This window comes from Anser brachyrhynchus (assembly GCF_964034855.1).
Source record: "Anser brachyrhynchus genome assembly, chromosome: 1".
In the NCBI taxonomy this organism is placed as follows: domain Eukaryota; kingdom Metazoa; phylum Chordata; class Aves; order Anseriformes; family Anatidae; genus Anser; species Anser brachyrhynchus.
The window spans coordinates 77,893,676-77,909,746 of record NC_137694.1 but is presented as its reverse complement, the minus strand read 5'-3'; the positions used below and the strand labels follow the sequence as shown (position 1 = coordinate 77,909,746).

At 48.6% G+C, this 16,071-nt stretch overlaps 2 long non-coding RNA genes across 2 annotated transcripts in view; both read left to right on the top strand.

Annotated features, from left to right (window-relative positions):
- LOC308187511 overlaps nucleotides 1–16,071 on the top strand; it is a 113,691-nt gene that overhangs the window by 3,602 nt on the left and 94,018 nt on the right. The gene's annotated exons all lie outside the window — the stretch shown is intronic.
- Nucleotides 128–14,357, top strand: LOC308187513. The gene is made up of 2 exons (XR_013944752.1): nucleotides 128–231; nucleotides 11,146–14,357. It is a non-coding gene; the product is annotated as an uncharacterized lncRNA (long non-coding RNA).

The window sequence follows — 16,071 nt, the reverse complement described above, 5'->3', positions numbered from 1 at the left end:
TCCTGATCGAAACAACCAGCCTACTAATCCGCCCCCTAGCCCTCGGAGTCCGCCTTACAGCCAACCTTACAGCAGGACACTTACTCATCCAACTCGTCTCTACAGCCTCCATTGCATTAATACCCACCCTTCCTGCAGTATCCATCCTAACAATAATCATCCTACTACTCCTAACCATCCTAGAAGTAGCAGTAGCCATAATCCAGGCCTACGTCTTCGTGCTCCTTCTAAGCCTATACTTACAAGAAAACATCTAATGGCACACCAAGCACACTCATACCACATAGTTGACCCAAGCCCTTGACCAATCTTCGGGGCAGCCGCCGCCCTACTCACAACCTCAGGATTAATCATGTGATTCCACTACAACTCATCCATACTACTAACCCTAGGCCTCATCTCAATACTCCTAGTAATACTCCAATGATGACGAGACATTGTACGAGAAAGCACCTTCCAAGGCCATCACACTCCCACAGTCCAAAAAGGCCTACGATACGGCATAATCCTTTTCATCACATCCGAAGCATTCTTCTTCTTAGGGTTCTTCTGAGCGTTCTTCCACTCGAGCCTGGCCCCAACCCCAGAACTAGGAGGCCAATGACCCCCAACAGGAATTAAACCACTCAACCCGATAGAAGTCCCCCTACTAAACACAGCCATCCTACTAGCCTCAGGCGTTACCGTAACGTGAGCCCATCACAGCATCACAGAAGGAAACCGAAAACACGCCATCCACGCCCTAACCCTAACGATCCTCCTGGGATTCTACTTCACAGCCCTACAAGCAATAGAATACCACGAAGCCCCATTCTCAATCGCCGATAGCGTCTACGGATCTACCTTCTTCGTTGCCACTGGATTCCACGGACTCCACGTAATCATCGGATCCTCCTTCCTGACCGTCTGCCTCTTCCGACTGATCAAGTTCCACTTTACATCAGACCACCACTTCGGATTCGAGGCAGCAGCCTGATACTGACACTTCGTAGACATCATCTGACTATTCCTCTACATAACCATCTACTGATGAGGATCTTGCTCTTCTAGTATATTAATTACAATTGACTTCCAATCTCTAGAATCTGGTATAAACCCAGAGGAGAGCAATGAACGCACTCATGTTCATATTCGCCCTATCATCAATCCTAAGCGCCGCCCTAACCGCATTAAACTTCTGACTCGCCCAAATAAACCCCGACTCAGAGAAACTCTCACCGTACGAATGTGGATTTGACCCACTTGGATCTGCTCGATTACCATTCTCAGTCCGATTCTTCCTCAGTAGCCATCCTGTTCGTCCTATTCGACCTAGAAATCGCCCTCCTACTCCCCCTGCCATGAGCCGTCCAACTCCAATCCCCCCTAATGACCCTCACCTGAACTGTAGTGATCCTCCTTCTCCTAACACTCGGACTGGCCTACGAGTGAATTCAAGGGGGCCTAGAATGAGCAGAATAACAGAAAGTTAGTCTAACCAAAAAGATAGCTGGTTTCGACCCAGCAGATTACAGCCAACCCTGTAACTTTCTTATGTCGCCCCTACATTTAAGCTTCTACTCAGCCTTCATTTTCAGCGGACTAGGACTAGCCTTCCACCGAACCCACCTAGTATCCGCCCTACTATGCCTTGAAAGCATAATATTATCGATATTCGTAGGCCTATCAATATGATCCATCGAAAACCAAGTCTCCTCATTCACCATGGTACCAATTCTCATGCTAACCTTCTCAGCGTGTGAGGCGGGCACAGGCCTGGCCATCCTAGTAGCCTCCACCCGCACACATGGCTCCGACCATCTACACAACCTAAACCTCCTGCAATGCTAAAAATCATCCTACCCACAATCATACTTCTTCCAACAGCCCTGCTGTCTCCACCAAAATTTCTATGGACTAACACCACCTTATACAGCCTCCTAATCGCTGCCCTAAGCCTACAGTGATTAATCCCAACCTACTACCCCTACAAATTTTTATCCAACTGAACAGGAATTGACCAAATCTCATCCCCCCTCCTAGTACTATCCTGCTGACTACTCCCACTCATAATCATAGCAAGCCAAAACCACCTGCAACAAGAACCCCTACAACGCAAACGAATCTTTATCTCAACCTTAGTCGCAGTCCAGCCATTCATCCTACTAGCCTTTTCCACCACAGAACTAGCACTATTTTACATCTCATTTGAAGCAACCCTCATTCCCACCCTAATCTTAATCACCCGATGGGGGAACCAACCAGAACGCCTAAGCGCTGGCATCTACCTGCTATTCTACACGCCAGTAAGCTCTCTACCCCTGCTAATCACAACCATACACCTATACGTGAAAATTGGCACCCTGCACCTGCCAACCCTACAACTAACCCACCCAACCCTATCCACCTCATGGACAGGAATACTATCAGGTCTAGCACTGCTCATAGCATTCATAGTAAAAGCCCCACTATACGGCCTACACCTCTGACTGCCAAAAGCCCACGTAGAAGCACCCATCGCAGGCTCAATACTCCTCGCCGCCCTACTACTAAAGCTAGGAGGATACGGAATTATACGAGTCACTCTATTTATGGGCCCACTGTCCAACCTCCTGCACTACCCCTTCCTAACCCTGGCCCTATGAGGCGCCCTAATGACTAGCTCAATCTGCCTACGACAGACAGACCTAAAATCACTAATCGCTTATTCATCCGTTAGCCACATAGGCCTAGTTATCGCCGCAGGAATAATCCAAACCCACTGATCATTCTCAGGGGCAATGATCCTAATAATTTCCCATGGACTAACTTCCTCCATACTATTCTGCCTAGCCAACACAAACTATGAACGTACGCACAGCCGAATTCTACTACTCACACGAGGCCTACAACCTCTCCTACCACTCATAGCTACCTGATGATTGCTGGCCAATCTAACAAACATAGCCTTACCCCCAACAACAAACCTCATAGCAGAGCTAACCATTATAATCACCTTATTCAACTGATCTGCCTTCACGATCATCCTAACAGGAATCGCAACCCTACTAACCGCCTCCTACACCTTATTCATACTACTAATGACCCAACGAGGCTCAATCCCCTCCCACATCACATCTATGCAAAACTCAACCACGCGAGAACACCTGCTCATAACACTCCACATTATCCCAATATTCCTCCTAATCCTCAAACCCGAACTGATCTCCGGAATCCCCTCATGCAAGTATAGTTTAAACCAAACATTAGACTGTGATTCTAAGAATAGAAGTTCAAACCTTCTTACCTGCCGAGGGGAGGGTTTAACCAACAAGAGCTGCTAACTCTTACATCTGAGCCTAAAACCTCAGCCCCCTTACTTTTAAAGGATAACAGCAATCCACTGGTCTTAGGAACCACCCATCTTGGTGCAAATCCAAGTAAAAGTAGTGAACCCCACACTACTAATCAACTCCCTCACACTACTCACGCTGACAATCCTCCTAACCCCAATCATCCTGCCATTTCTATTTAAAAACTTTAAAAACACCCCACAAGCCACCACCCGCGCTGTTAAAACCGCATTCCTAATTAGCCTAGCCCCTACAACCGCATTCATCTACTCGGGAGTAGAATCTGTCACCTGCCACTGGGAGTGAAAATTCATTATAAACTTTAAAATCCCCCTGAGCCTAAAAATAGACCAATACTCAATAACATTTCTTCCAATCGCCCTATTTGTAACATGATCAATCCTACAATTCGCCATATGATACATGGCCTCAGAGCCATACGTAACAAAATTTTTCACCTACCTACTGACATTCCTAGTCGCCATACTCCTCCTAACAACCGCAAACAACATATTCCTCCTATTCGTAGGCTGGGAAGGAGTACGAATCATGTCCTTCCTTCTCATCGGCTGATGACAAGGCCGAGCAGATGCCAACACCGCCGCCCTACGAGCCGTAATCTACAACCGAATCGGAGACATCGGACTGATCCTGAGCATAGCATGACTAGCTTCAACATTCAACACCTGAGAGATCCAACAAGCCGTACACCCCCACCAAACCCCAATCCTCCCCCTCATAGGATTAATCCTCGCAGCCGCAGGAAAATCCGCCCAATTTGGACTCCACCCATGACTGCCCGCAGCAATAGAAGGCCCCACCCCAGTATCAGCCCTACTGCACTCCAGTACCATAGTAGTAGCCGGAATCTTCCTGCTCATCCGCATGCACCCCCTGCTAGCCACCAACCAGACAGCCCTAACTGCCTGCCTATGCCTAGGTGCTCTATCAACCCTATTCGCTGCCACATGCGCCCTAACCCAAAATGACATCAAAAAAATCATTGCTTTCTCAACATCCAGCCAACTAGGACTAATAATAGTCACTATCGGACTAAACCTCCCACAACTAGCCTTCCTACACATCTCAACCCATGCCTTCTTTAAAGCCATACTATTCCTATGCTCAGGGTCTATCATCCACAACCTAAACGGAGAACAAGATATCCGAAAGATAGGAGGCCTACAGAAAATACTCCCAGTCACTACTTCCTGCCTAACCATCGGAAACCTGGCGCTGATAGGAACCCCATTCCTAGCCGGATTCTACTCAAAAGACCTCATCATCGAAAGCTTAAACACATCATACCTAAATACTTGAGCCCTACTCCTAACCCTTATAGCCACAGCATTCACCGCAACCTACAGCATCCGCATAACCATCCTAGTCCAAGCTGGACAAACCCGAATCCCCCCAATAGTATCAATAAACGAAAACAACCCACTAATCACCGCCCCCCTAACCCGACTCGCCCTAGGCAGCATTACAGCAGGAATAATCATTACCTCTTTCATCACACCAACCAAAACCCCCCCAATAACCATACCCCTTATCACCAAAACCGCTGCCATCCTCATAACAATCCTAGGAATCATCCTAGGCCCCTCATGTACAGGGCCACACCCCTCTAACGGCGCAAGCTTACATAGAAACATTATTAACAGACCTAGACAGATACAAAAACCCCTACAAGACCACGTATTAACTAACCCTGTTAACCCGACTCAGGAGCGCCTATAAGAGCGATTAAAATCTGTGAAAGGAACTCGGCAAATTAATAAGGCCCGACTGTTTACCAAAAACATAGCCTTCAGCAAATTAAACAAGTATTGAAGGTGATGCCTGCCCGGTGACTTAGGTTTAACGGCCGCGGTATCCTAACCGTGCAAAGGTAGCGCAATCAATTGTCCCATAAATCGAGACTTGTATGAATGGCTAAACGAGGTCTTAACTGTCTCTCACAGATAATCAGTGAAATTGATCTCCCCGTGCAAAAGCGGGGATGTGAACATAAGACGAGAAGACCCTGTGGAACTTAAAAATCAATGACCACCGCGAATCCTCAATCAACCCCACTGGGGCCACTACCATCGCAGAGCCTGGTCGATATTTTTCGGTTGGGGCGACCTTGGAGGAGAACAAATCCTCCAAAAACAAGACCATACCTCTTTACCTAGAGCTACCCCTCAAAGTGCTAACAGTGACCAGACCCAATATAATTGATTAATGGACCAAGCTACCCCAGGGATAACAGCGCAATCCCCCTCAAGAGCCCATATCGACAGGGGGGTTTACGACCTCGATGTTGGATCAGGACATCCTAATGGTGCAGCCGCTATTAAGGGTTCGTTTGTTCAACGATTAACAGTCCTACGTGATCTGAGTTCAGACCGGAGCAATCCAGGTCGGTTTCTATCTATGACACACTCTCCCCAGTACGAAAGGACCGAGAAAGTGGGGCCAATACCACAAGCACGCCCCCCCCCCTCTAAGCAGTGAAACCAACTAAACCGTGAAGAGGGCCTTCCCCCACCACTTTCAATCCTAGAAAAGGACCAGCTAGAGTGGCAGAGCCCGGCAAGTGCAGAAGGCTTAAGCCCTTTCCCCAGAGGTTCAAATCCTCTCCCTAGCTTCACCCATGATTCAAATAACAACACTAAGCTGCCTCCTTATATCCCTCCTATACATCATCCCAATCCTGATTGCCGTAGCCTTCCTAACCCTAGTAGAACGGAAAATCCTAAGCTACATACAATCCCGCAAAGGCCCTAACGTTGTCGGGCCTTTTGGCCTACTTCAACCATTTGCGGACGGACTGAAACTATTTACCAAAGAGCCCATCCGACCCTCTACCTCTTCCCCACTTCTATTCATTCTGATACCAATACTAGCCCTTGTCCTAGCCCTCACCACTTGAGCACCACTACCACTCCCATTTCCCCTAGCAGATCTAAACCTCGGAGTTCTCTTCCTAATAGCCATGTCAAGCCTAGCCGTCTACTCAGTCCTATGATCAGGCTGAGCCTCGAACTCAAAATACGCACTAATCGGAGCCCTACGGGCAGTAGCACAGACCATTTCATACGAAGTGACACTGGCCATAATCCTGCTATCAATAATCATACTAAGCGGAAGCTACACACTCAGCTCCTTTGCCATCGCACAGGAGCCTCTATACTTCATTTTCTCCTCATGACCCCTAGCAATAATATGATACGTATCCACCCTAGCAGAGACAAACCGAGCTCCTTTTGACCTCACAGAGGGTGAATCTGAGCTAGTCTCAGGGTTTAACGTTGAATACGCCGCAGGACCCTTCGCCTTATTCTTCCTAGCTGAATATGCGAACATTATGCTAATAAATACACTTACAGCCATCATATTCCTAAACCCAAGCGCCCTAGGGCCACCCACAGAACTATTCCCCGTCATCCTAGCCACAAAAGTCCTCCTACTATCTTCTGGTTTCTTATGGGTCCGAGCTTCATACCCACGATTCCGATATGACCAACTAATGCACCTACTATGAAAAAACTTCCTACCCCTCACACTAGCTCTGTGCCTCTGACACATCAGCATACCTATCTGCTATGCAGGCCTACCTCCTTACATAAGGAAATGTGCCTGAACTACAAAGGGTCACTATGATAAAGTGAACATAGAGGTATAACAGCCCTCTCATTTCCTGTTGACCTTAGAAAAGTAGGAATTGAACCCACACAAGAGAAATCAAAATTCTCCATACTTCCCTTATATTATTTTCTAGTAGAGTCAGCTAATCAAGCTATCGGGCCCATACCCCGAAAATGATGGTTTAACCCCCTCCTCTACTAATGAACCCTTACGCGACCCCAATCATAACCTTCAGCCTCATCTTGGGCACCACCATCACAATTTCCAGCAACCACTGAGTTCTGGCCTGGACAGGACTGGAGATCAACGCACTAGCCATCATTCCCCTAATTGCCAAATCCCACCACCCACGAGCAGTAGAAGCCGCAACGAAATACTTCCTAACCCAAGCAGCTGCTTCCGCCCTGGTCCTATTCTCTAGCATAACCAATGCCTGAGTCACCGGCCAATGAGACATCACACAAATAAACCACCCAACCTCCTGTCTACTACTGACAGCAGCAATCGCTATTAAACTGGGCCTAGTGCCATTTCACTTCTGATTCCCAGAAGTACTACAAGGATCGCCACTAATAACAGCCCTGCTACTCTCGACCCTCATAAAATTCCCCCCACTAACCCTGCTCCTACTAACATCCAAATCCCTCGACCCAGCTCTACTCACCGCCATGGCCCTAGCCTCAACAGCACTAGGAGGCTGAATAGGACTGAACCAAACACAAACACGCAAAATCCTAGCCTTCTCGTCCATCTCCCACTTAGGCTGAATCGCCATCATCCTAGTTTACAGCCCCAAATTGGCCTTACTTACCTTCTACCTATACACAATCATAACATCAGCCGTATTCCTAGCCCTTAACAAAATCAAAGCCCTTAACCTATCCATGATCACAACCTCATGAACAAAAACCCCAGTGCTAAACGCCACCCTAATACTAGTACTTTTATCCCTAGCAGGCCTCCCCCCATTAACAGGCTTTATACCAAAGTGACTTATCATCCAAGAACTAACTAAACAGGAAATAACACCAGCAGCCATGGCAATTGCCATGCTATCACTGCTCAGCCTCTTCTTCTACCTACGCCTCGCATACCACTCAACAATTACCCTTCCCCCCAACTCCTCTAACCACATAAAACAATGATACACTAGCAAAGCCCCAAGCACACCTACTGCGGTCCTTGCCTCACTATCAATCCTCTTACTTCCCCTGTCCCCAATAATACATGCCATTGTCTAGAAACTTAGGATAACACCCCAAACCGAAGGCCTTCAAAGCCTTAAATAAGAGTTAAACCCTCTTAGTTTCTGCACATTAAGACTTACAGAATATTAACCTGTATCTTCTGAATGCAAGTCAGACGCTTTATTTAAGCTAAAGCCTCCCTAGACAGATGGGCTTCGATCCCACAAAACTCTAGTTAACAGCTAAATGCCTAAACCAATTGGCTTCTGCCTACAAAGACCCTGACGCACCCTAGTGCGCATCGATGAGCTTGCAACTCGAGGTTGTAGGCCTCGTGTGAGTAGTAGAATTCGGCTGTGCGTACGTTCATAGTTTGTGTTGGCTAGGCAGAATAGTATGGAGGAAGTTAGTCCATGGGAAATTATTAGGATCATTGCCCCTGAGAATGATCAGTGGGTTTGGATTATTCCTGCGGCGATAACTAGGCCTATGTGGCTAACGGATGAATAAGCGATTAGTGATTTTAGGTCTGTCTGTCGTAGGCAGATTGAGCTAGTCATTAGGGCGCCTCATAGGGCCAGGGTTAGGAAGGGGTAGTGCAGGAGGTTGGACAGTGGGCCCATAAATAGAGTGACTCGTATAATTCCGTATCCTCCTAGCTTTAGTAGTAGGGCGGCGAGGAGTATTGAGCCTGCGATGGGTGCTTCTACGTGGGCTTTTGGCAGTCAGAGGTGTAGGCCGTATAGTGGGGCTTTTACTATGAATGCTATGAGCAGTGCTAGACCTGATAGTATTCCTGTCCATGAGGTGGATAGGGTTGGGTGGGTTAGTTGTAGGGTTGGCAGGTGCAGGGTGCCAATTTTCACGTATAGGTGTATGATTGTGATTAGCAGGGGTAGAGAGCTTACTGGCGTGTAGAATAGCAGGTAGATGCCAGCGCTTAGGCGTTCTGGTTGGTTCCCCCATCGGGTGATTAAGATTAGGGTGGGAATGAGGGTTGCTTCAAATGAGATGTAAAATAGTGCTAGTTCTGTGGTGGAAAAGGCTAGTAGGATGAATGGCTGGACTGCGACTAAGGTTGAGATAAAGATTCGTTTGCGTTGTAGGGGTTCTTGTTGCAGGTGGTTTTGGCTTGCTATGATTATGAGTGGGAGTAGTCAGCAGGATAGTACTAGGAGGGGGGATGAGATTTGGTCAATTCCTGTTCAGTTGGATAAAAATTTGTAGGGGTAGTAGGTTGGGATTAATCACTGTAGGCTTAGGGCAGCGATTAGGAGGCTGTATAAGGTGGTGTTAGTCCATAGAAATTTTGGTGGAGACAGCAGGGCTGTTGGAAGAAGTATGATTGTGGGTAGGATGATTTTTAGCATTGCAGGAGGTTTAGGTTGTGTAGATGGTCGGAGCCATGTGTGCGGGTGGAGGCTACTAGGATGGCCAGGCCTGTGCCCGCCTCACACGCTGAGAAGGTTAGCATGAGAATTGGTACCATGGTGAATGAGGAGACTTGGTTTTCGATGGATCATATTGATAGGCCTACGAATATCGATAATATTATGCTTTCAAGGCATAGTAGGGCGGATACTAGGTGGGTTCGGTGGAAGGCTAGTCCTAGTCCGCTGAAAATGAAGGCTGAGTAGAAGCTTAAATGTAGGGGCGACATAAGAAAGTTACAGGGTTGGCTGTAATCTGCTGGGTCGAAACCAGCTATCTTTTTGGTTAGACTAACTTTCTGTTATTCTGCTCATTCTAGGCCCCCTTGAATTCACTCGTAGGCCAGTCCGAGTGTTAGGAGAAGGAGGATCACTACAGTTCAGGTGAGGGTCATTAGGGGGGATTGGAGTTGGACGGCTCATGGCAGGGGGAGTAGGAGGGCGATTTCTAGGTCGAATAGGACGAACAGGATGGCTACTGAGGAAGAATCGGACTGAGAATGGTAATCGAGCAGATCCAAGTGGGTCGAATCCACATTCGTACGGTGAGAGTTTCTCTGAGTCGGGGTTTATTTGGGCGAGTCAGAAGTTTAATGCGGTTAGGGCGGCGCTTAGGATTGATGATAGGGCGAATATGAACATGAGTGCGTTCATTGCTCTCCTCTGGGTTTATACCAGATTCTAGAGATTGGAAGTCAATTGTAATTAATATACTAGAAGAGCAAGATCCTCATCAGTAGATGGTTATGTAGAGGAATAGTCAGATGACGTCTACGAAGTGTCAGTATCAGGCTGCTGCCTCGAATCCGAAGTGGTGGTCTGATGTAAAGTGGAACTTGATCAGTCGGAAGAGGCAGACGGTCAGGAAGGAGGATCCGATGATTACGTGGAGTCCGTGGAATCCAGTGGCAACGAAGAAGGTAGATCCGTAGACGCTATCGGCGATTGAGAATGGGGCTTCGTGGTATTCTATTGCTTGTAGGGCTGTGAAGTAGAATCCCAGGAGGATCGTTAGGGTTAGGGCGTGGATGGCGTGTTTTCGGTTTCCTTCTGTGATGCTGTGATGGGCTCACGTTACGGTAACGCCTGAGGCTAGTAGGATGGCTGTGTTTAGTAGGGGGACTTCTATCGGGTTGAGTGGTTTAATTCCTGTTGGGGGTCATTGGCCTCCTAGTTCTGGGGTTGGGGCCAGGCTCGAGTGGAAGAACGCTCAGAAGAACCCTAAGAAGAAGAATGCTTCGGATGTGATGAAAAGGATTATGCCGTATCGTAGGCCTTTTTGGACTGTGGGAGTGTGATGGCCTTGGAAGGTGCTTTCTCGTACAATGTCTCGTCATCATTGGAGTATTACTAGGAGTATTGAGATGAGGCCTAGGGTTAGTAGTATGGATGAGTTGTAGTGGAATCACATGATTAATCCTGAGGTTGTGAGTAGGGCGGCGGCTGCCCCGAAGATTGGTCAAGGGCTTGGGTCAACTATGTGGTATGAGTGTGCTTGGTGTGCCATTAGATGTTTTCTTGTAAGTATAGGCTTAGAAGGAGCACGAAGACGTAGGCCTGGATTATGGCTACTGCTACTTCTAGGATGGTTAGGAGTAGTAGGATGATTATTGTTAGGATGGATACTGCAGGAAGGGTGGGTATTAATGCAATGGAGGCTGTAGAGATGAGTTGGATGAGTAAGTGTCCTGCTGTAAGGTTGGCTGTAAGGCGGACTCCGAGGGCTAGGGGGCGGATTAGTAGGCTGGTTGTTTCGATCAGGATTAGTGCGGGGATTAGGGGTGTAGGGGTACCTTCGGGTAATAGGTGGGCTAAAGAGGCTGATGGTTGGTTTCGTAGGCCTGTTAGTAGTGTGGCGAGCCATAGTGGGAAGGCTAGGGCTATGTTCATAGATAGTTGGGTGGTTGGGGTGAATGTATATGGAAGGAGGCCTAGAAGGTTGATTGTAAGAAGTATGATTATTAGGGATGTAAATATTATGGCTCATTTGTGGCCATTTTTGTTGAGTGGGACTATTAGTTGTTTTGTGATTAGGTGAAGGAGTCATGTTTGGATAGTAGAAAGGCGGTTGTTGATTCATCGGTTGTTTGGGGACGGGAATAGTAGGGCTGGGAAGAGTAGGGATAGTAGGATTAAGGGGATGCCGAATAGATTGGGGCTGGAAAATTGGTCAAAGAAGCTTAGGTTCATGGTCAGGATCATGGTGTGGGTTTGGTAGTGAGGGAGGTCTTATTTGATGGGGGGTTGGTTGTGGTGAAGGCTAGTAGTTTTGGTTGGATGAGGAGTGCTAGGGTTAATCAGGTTATAATTATGATTGAAAATCATGGTGCGGGGTTAAGCTGTGGCATATCATTAAGGAGGGGGAAGTCCCTCTTTGGCTAGCTTAAAAGGCTAGTGCTGTTGCATAGCTTCTTAATGATTAGGATGATGATAGAAGGGACGATCAGGCCTCGAAATGTGGGAGTGGGGTTGATTCTACTACAATGGGTATGTAGCTGTGATTAGCCCCGCAAATTTCTGAGCATTGTCCGTAAAAAATCCCAGGCCGGGTGGTAATGAATGAAGTTTGGTTTAGTCGGCCTGGGATTGCGTCTGTTTTAACTCCGAGCGTTGGGACTGCTCAGGAGTGGAGTACGTCTCCTGCAGTAATGATCACGCGGATGGGGGATTCTATTGGGATAACTACGCGGTGGTCAACTTCTAGCAGTCGGAAGTGGCCGTTGGGTAAGTCTGGGGTGGGCACTATGTAGGAGTCGAAGGATAGGTCTTTGAAGTCTGTGTATTCGTAGCTTCAGTATCATTGGTGGCCGATGGCTTTTAGGGTGAGGTCTGGTTCATCGATTTTGTCCATTATGTAGAGGATTTGTAGGGATGGGAGGGCGAGGAGTACCAGGACGATAGCAGGTAGGATTGTCCAGATCAGCTCTACTTCTTGGGCGTCTACAGCATTGGACGAGAGTTTTTCTGTTAGTATGTGGGCTAAAAGGTAGAGAACTAGGCTGCAGATAGCTAGGGCAACGATTAGGGCGTGGTCGTGGAATTCAACGAGTTCTTCTATGATGGGTGATGAGGCGTCTTGGAATCCTAGTTGGGAGTGGTTGGCCACATGAGATGTACAGGATTTTTACCTGTGATTTAGTCTTGACAAGGCTATGTAATTGGTTTACTAACGTCTCATAAGAAAGAAGCATGAGCGGTTAATGCAGTTGGCTTGAAACCAGCATGTGAGGGTTCGATTCCTTCCTTTCTTGTACTTGGACGAAGGCCGGTTCCTCGAAAGTATGGTATGGGGGAGGGCAGCCGTGGATTCATTCAACGTTTGTGGTAGTTAGTTCTGGTTGTAGGACTTTTCGTTTGGCCGAAAAGGCTTCTCAGATGATGAATATTAGTATGATTACGGCTACTATTGAGATTAGGGAGCCGATGGAGGAAATGGTGTTTCATAGTGTGTAGGCGTCGGGATAGTCCGAGTATCGTCGGGGTATTCCTGCTAGGCCTAGGAAGTGCTGGGGGAAGAACGTTAGGTTTACTCCTGTAAATATTACCCCGAAGTGGGCTTTTGCTCATGTTTGGTGTAGGGTAAACCCAGTGAGTAGTGGGAATCAGTGAGTAAATCCTGCTAGAATGGCAAAGACGGCGCCTATGGATAGGACGTAGTGGAAGTGGGCAACTACGTAGTACGTGTCGTGCAGGGCGATGTCTAGGGAAGAGTTTGCAAGAACGATTCCTGTTAATCCTCCGATGGTAAATAGGAAGATAAATCCTAGAGCTCATAGCATTGGGGGGTCTCATTTGATTGTTCCTCCGTGCAGGGTGGCTAGTCAGCTAAATACTTTGATTCCGGTAGGGATGGCAATGATTATAGTGGCTGATGTAAAGTAGGCTCGGGTATCAACGTCTATTCCTACTGTAAACATGTGGTGAGCTCAGACGATGAATCCTAGGAAGCCGATGGATAGTATGGCTCAGACTATTCCCATGTAGCCGAAGGGCTCCTTTTTGCCTGAGTAGTACGTGACTACGTGTGAGATGATTCCGAACCCCGGTAGGATCAGAATATAGACTTCTGGGTGTCCGAAGAATCAGAATAGGTGTTGGTACAGGATTGGGTCTCCTCCTCCAGCGGGGTCGAAGAATGTGGTGTTTAGGTTTCGATCAGTTAGTAATATTGTAATACCGGCGGCGAGTACGGGGAGTGATAGAAGGAGTAGGATGGCGGTAATTAGTACGGATCAGACAAATAGTGGGGTTTGGTATTGTGAGAGTGCGGGGGGTTTTATGTTGATGGCTGTGGTGATAAAGTTGATGGCCCCAAGGATGGAGGAGATACCGGCTAAGTGGAGTGAGAAGATAGCCAGGTCTACTGAAGCTCCGGCGTGGGCAAGGTTACCTGCTAGGGGAGGGTAGACAGTTCAGCCTGTGCCGGCGCCAGCTTCTACAGTGGATGAGGCTAGTAGGAGGAGGAATGATGGGGGGAGGAGTCAAAAGCTTATGTTGTTTATTCGCGGGAATGCTATGTCGGGGGCACCGATTATGAGGGGGACTAATCAGTTGCCGAATCCTCCGATCATGATGGGTATGACTATAAAGAAGATTATTACAAAGGCGTGAGCGGTAACGATTACATTGTAAATTTGGTCGTCGCCTAGGAGAGTTCCTGGTTGTCCTAGTTCTGCGCGGATTAATAGGCTGAGTGCGGTGCCGACTATTCCTGCTCATGCCCCGAAGATGAGGTACAGGGTGCCAATATCCTTATGGTTAGTGGAAAATAGTCATCGGTTGATGAAGGTCACGGGTAAGATGGCTGAGTGTTGAAGCGTTAGGCTGTAGTCCTTTTTACAGAGGTTTAATTCCTCTTCTTATCGGCTCTGTAGTGAAATTCATGTTGAGTTGCAAGCTCATCGATGCGCACTAGGGTGCGTCAGGGTCTTTGTAGGCAGAAGCCAATTGGTTTAGGCATTCAGCTGTTAACTAGAGTTTTGAGGGATCGAAGCCCATCTGTCTAGGGAGGCTTTACCTTAATTAAAGCGTCTGACTTGCATTCAGACGCACTCTAATTCATTGCACTGCATTCATTGCACTCTCTGGACTCACTACAGTGCATCCCCAGTGGTGCCAGTGCACTCTCTGGACTCACTGCACTGCATCCCCAGTGGTGCCAGTGCACTCTCTGGACTCACTGCAGTGCATCCCCAGTTGTGCCAGTGCACTCTCTGGACTCACTGCAGTGCATCCCCAGTGGTGCCAGTGCACTCTCTGGACTCACTGCACTGCATCCCCTGTGATGCCAGTGCACTCTCTGGACTCACTGCAGTGCATCCGCAGTGGTGCCAGTGCACTCTGTGGACTCACTGCACTGCATCCCAAGTGGTGCCAGTGCACTCTCTGGACTCACTGCACTGAATCCCCAGTGGTGCCAGTGCACTCTCTGGACTCACTGCACTGCATCCCCAGTGGTGCCAGAGCACTCTCTGGACTCACTTCACTGCATCACCAGTGGTGCCAGTGCACTCTCTGGGCTCACTGCAGTGCATCCCCAGTGGTGTCAGTACACTCACTGGACTCACTGCACTGCATCCCCAGTGGTGCCAGTGCACTCTCTGGACTCACTGCACTGCATCCCCAGTGGTGCCAGTGCACTCTCTGGACTCACTGTAGTGCATCACCAGTGGTGCCAGTGCACTCTCTGGACTCACTGCACTGCATCCCCAGTGGTGCCAGTGCACTCTCTGCACTCACTTCACTGCATCCCCAGTGGTTCCAGTGCACTCTCTGGACTCACTGCACTGCATCCCCAGTGGTGACAGTGGACTCTGTGGACTCACTGTACTGCATCCCCAGTGGTGCCAGTGCACTCTCTGGACTCACTGCACTGCATCCCCAGTGGTGCCAGTGCACTCTCTGGACTCACTGTACTGCATCCCCAGTGGTGCCAGTGCACTCTGTGGACTCACTGTACTGCATCCCCAGTGGTGACAGTGGACTCTGTGGACTCACTGTACTGCATCCCCAGTGGTGCCAGTGCACTCTCTGGACTCACTGCAGTGCATCCCCAGTGGTGCCAGTGCACTCTCTGGACTCACTGCACTGCATCCCCAGTGGTGCCAGTGCACTCTCTGGACTCACTGCACTGCATCCCCAGTGGTGCCAGTGCACTCTCTGGACTCACCGCACTGCATCCCCAGTGGTGCCAGTGCACTCTCTGGACTCACTGCAGGGCATGCCCAGTGGTGCCAGTGCACTCTCTGGACTCACTGTACTGCACCCCCAGTGGTGCCAGTGCACTCACTGGACTGACTGCACTGCATCCCCAGTGGTGCCAGTGCGCTCTCTGGAGTCACAGCACTGCATCCCCAGTGGTGCCAGTGCACTCACTGGACTCACTGTACTGCATCACAGGTGGTGCCAGTGCACTCTCTGGACTCACTGCAGTGAATCCCCAGTGGTGCCAGTGTACTCTCTGCAGTCACTGCACTGCATCCCCAGTGGTGCCAGTGCACTCACTGGACT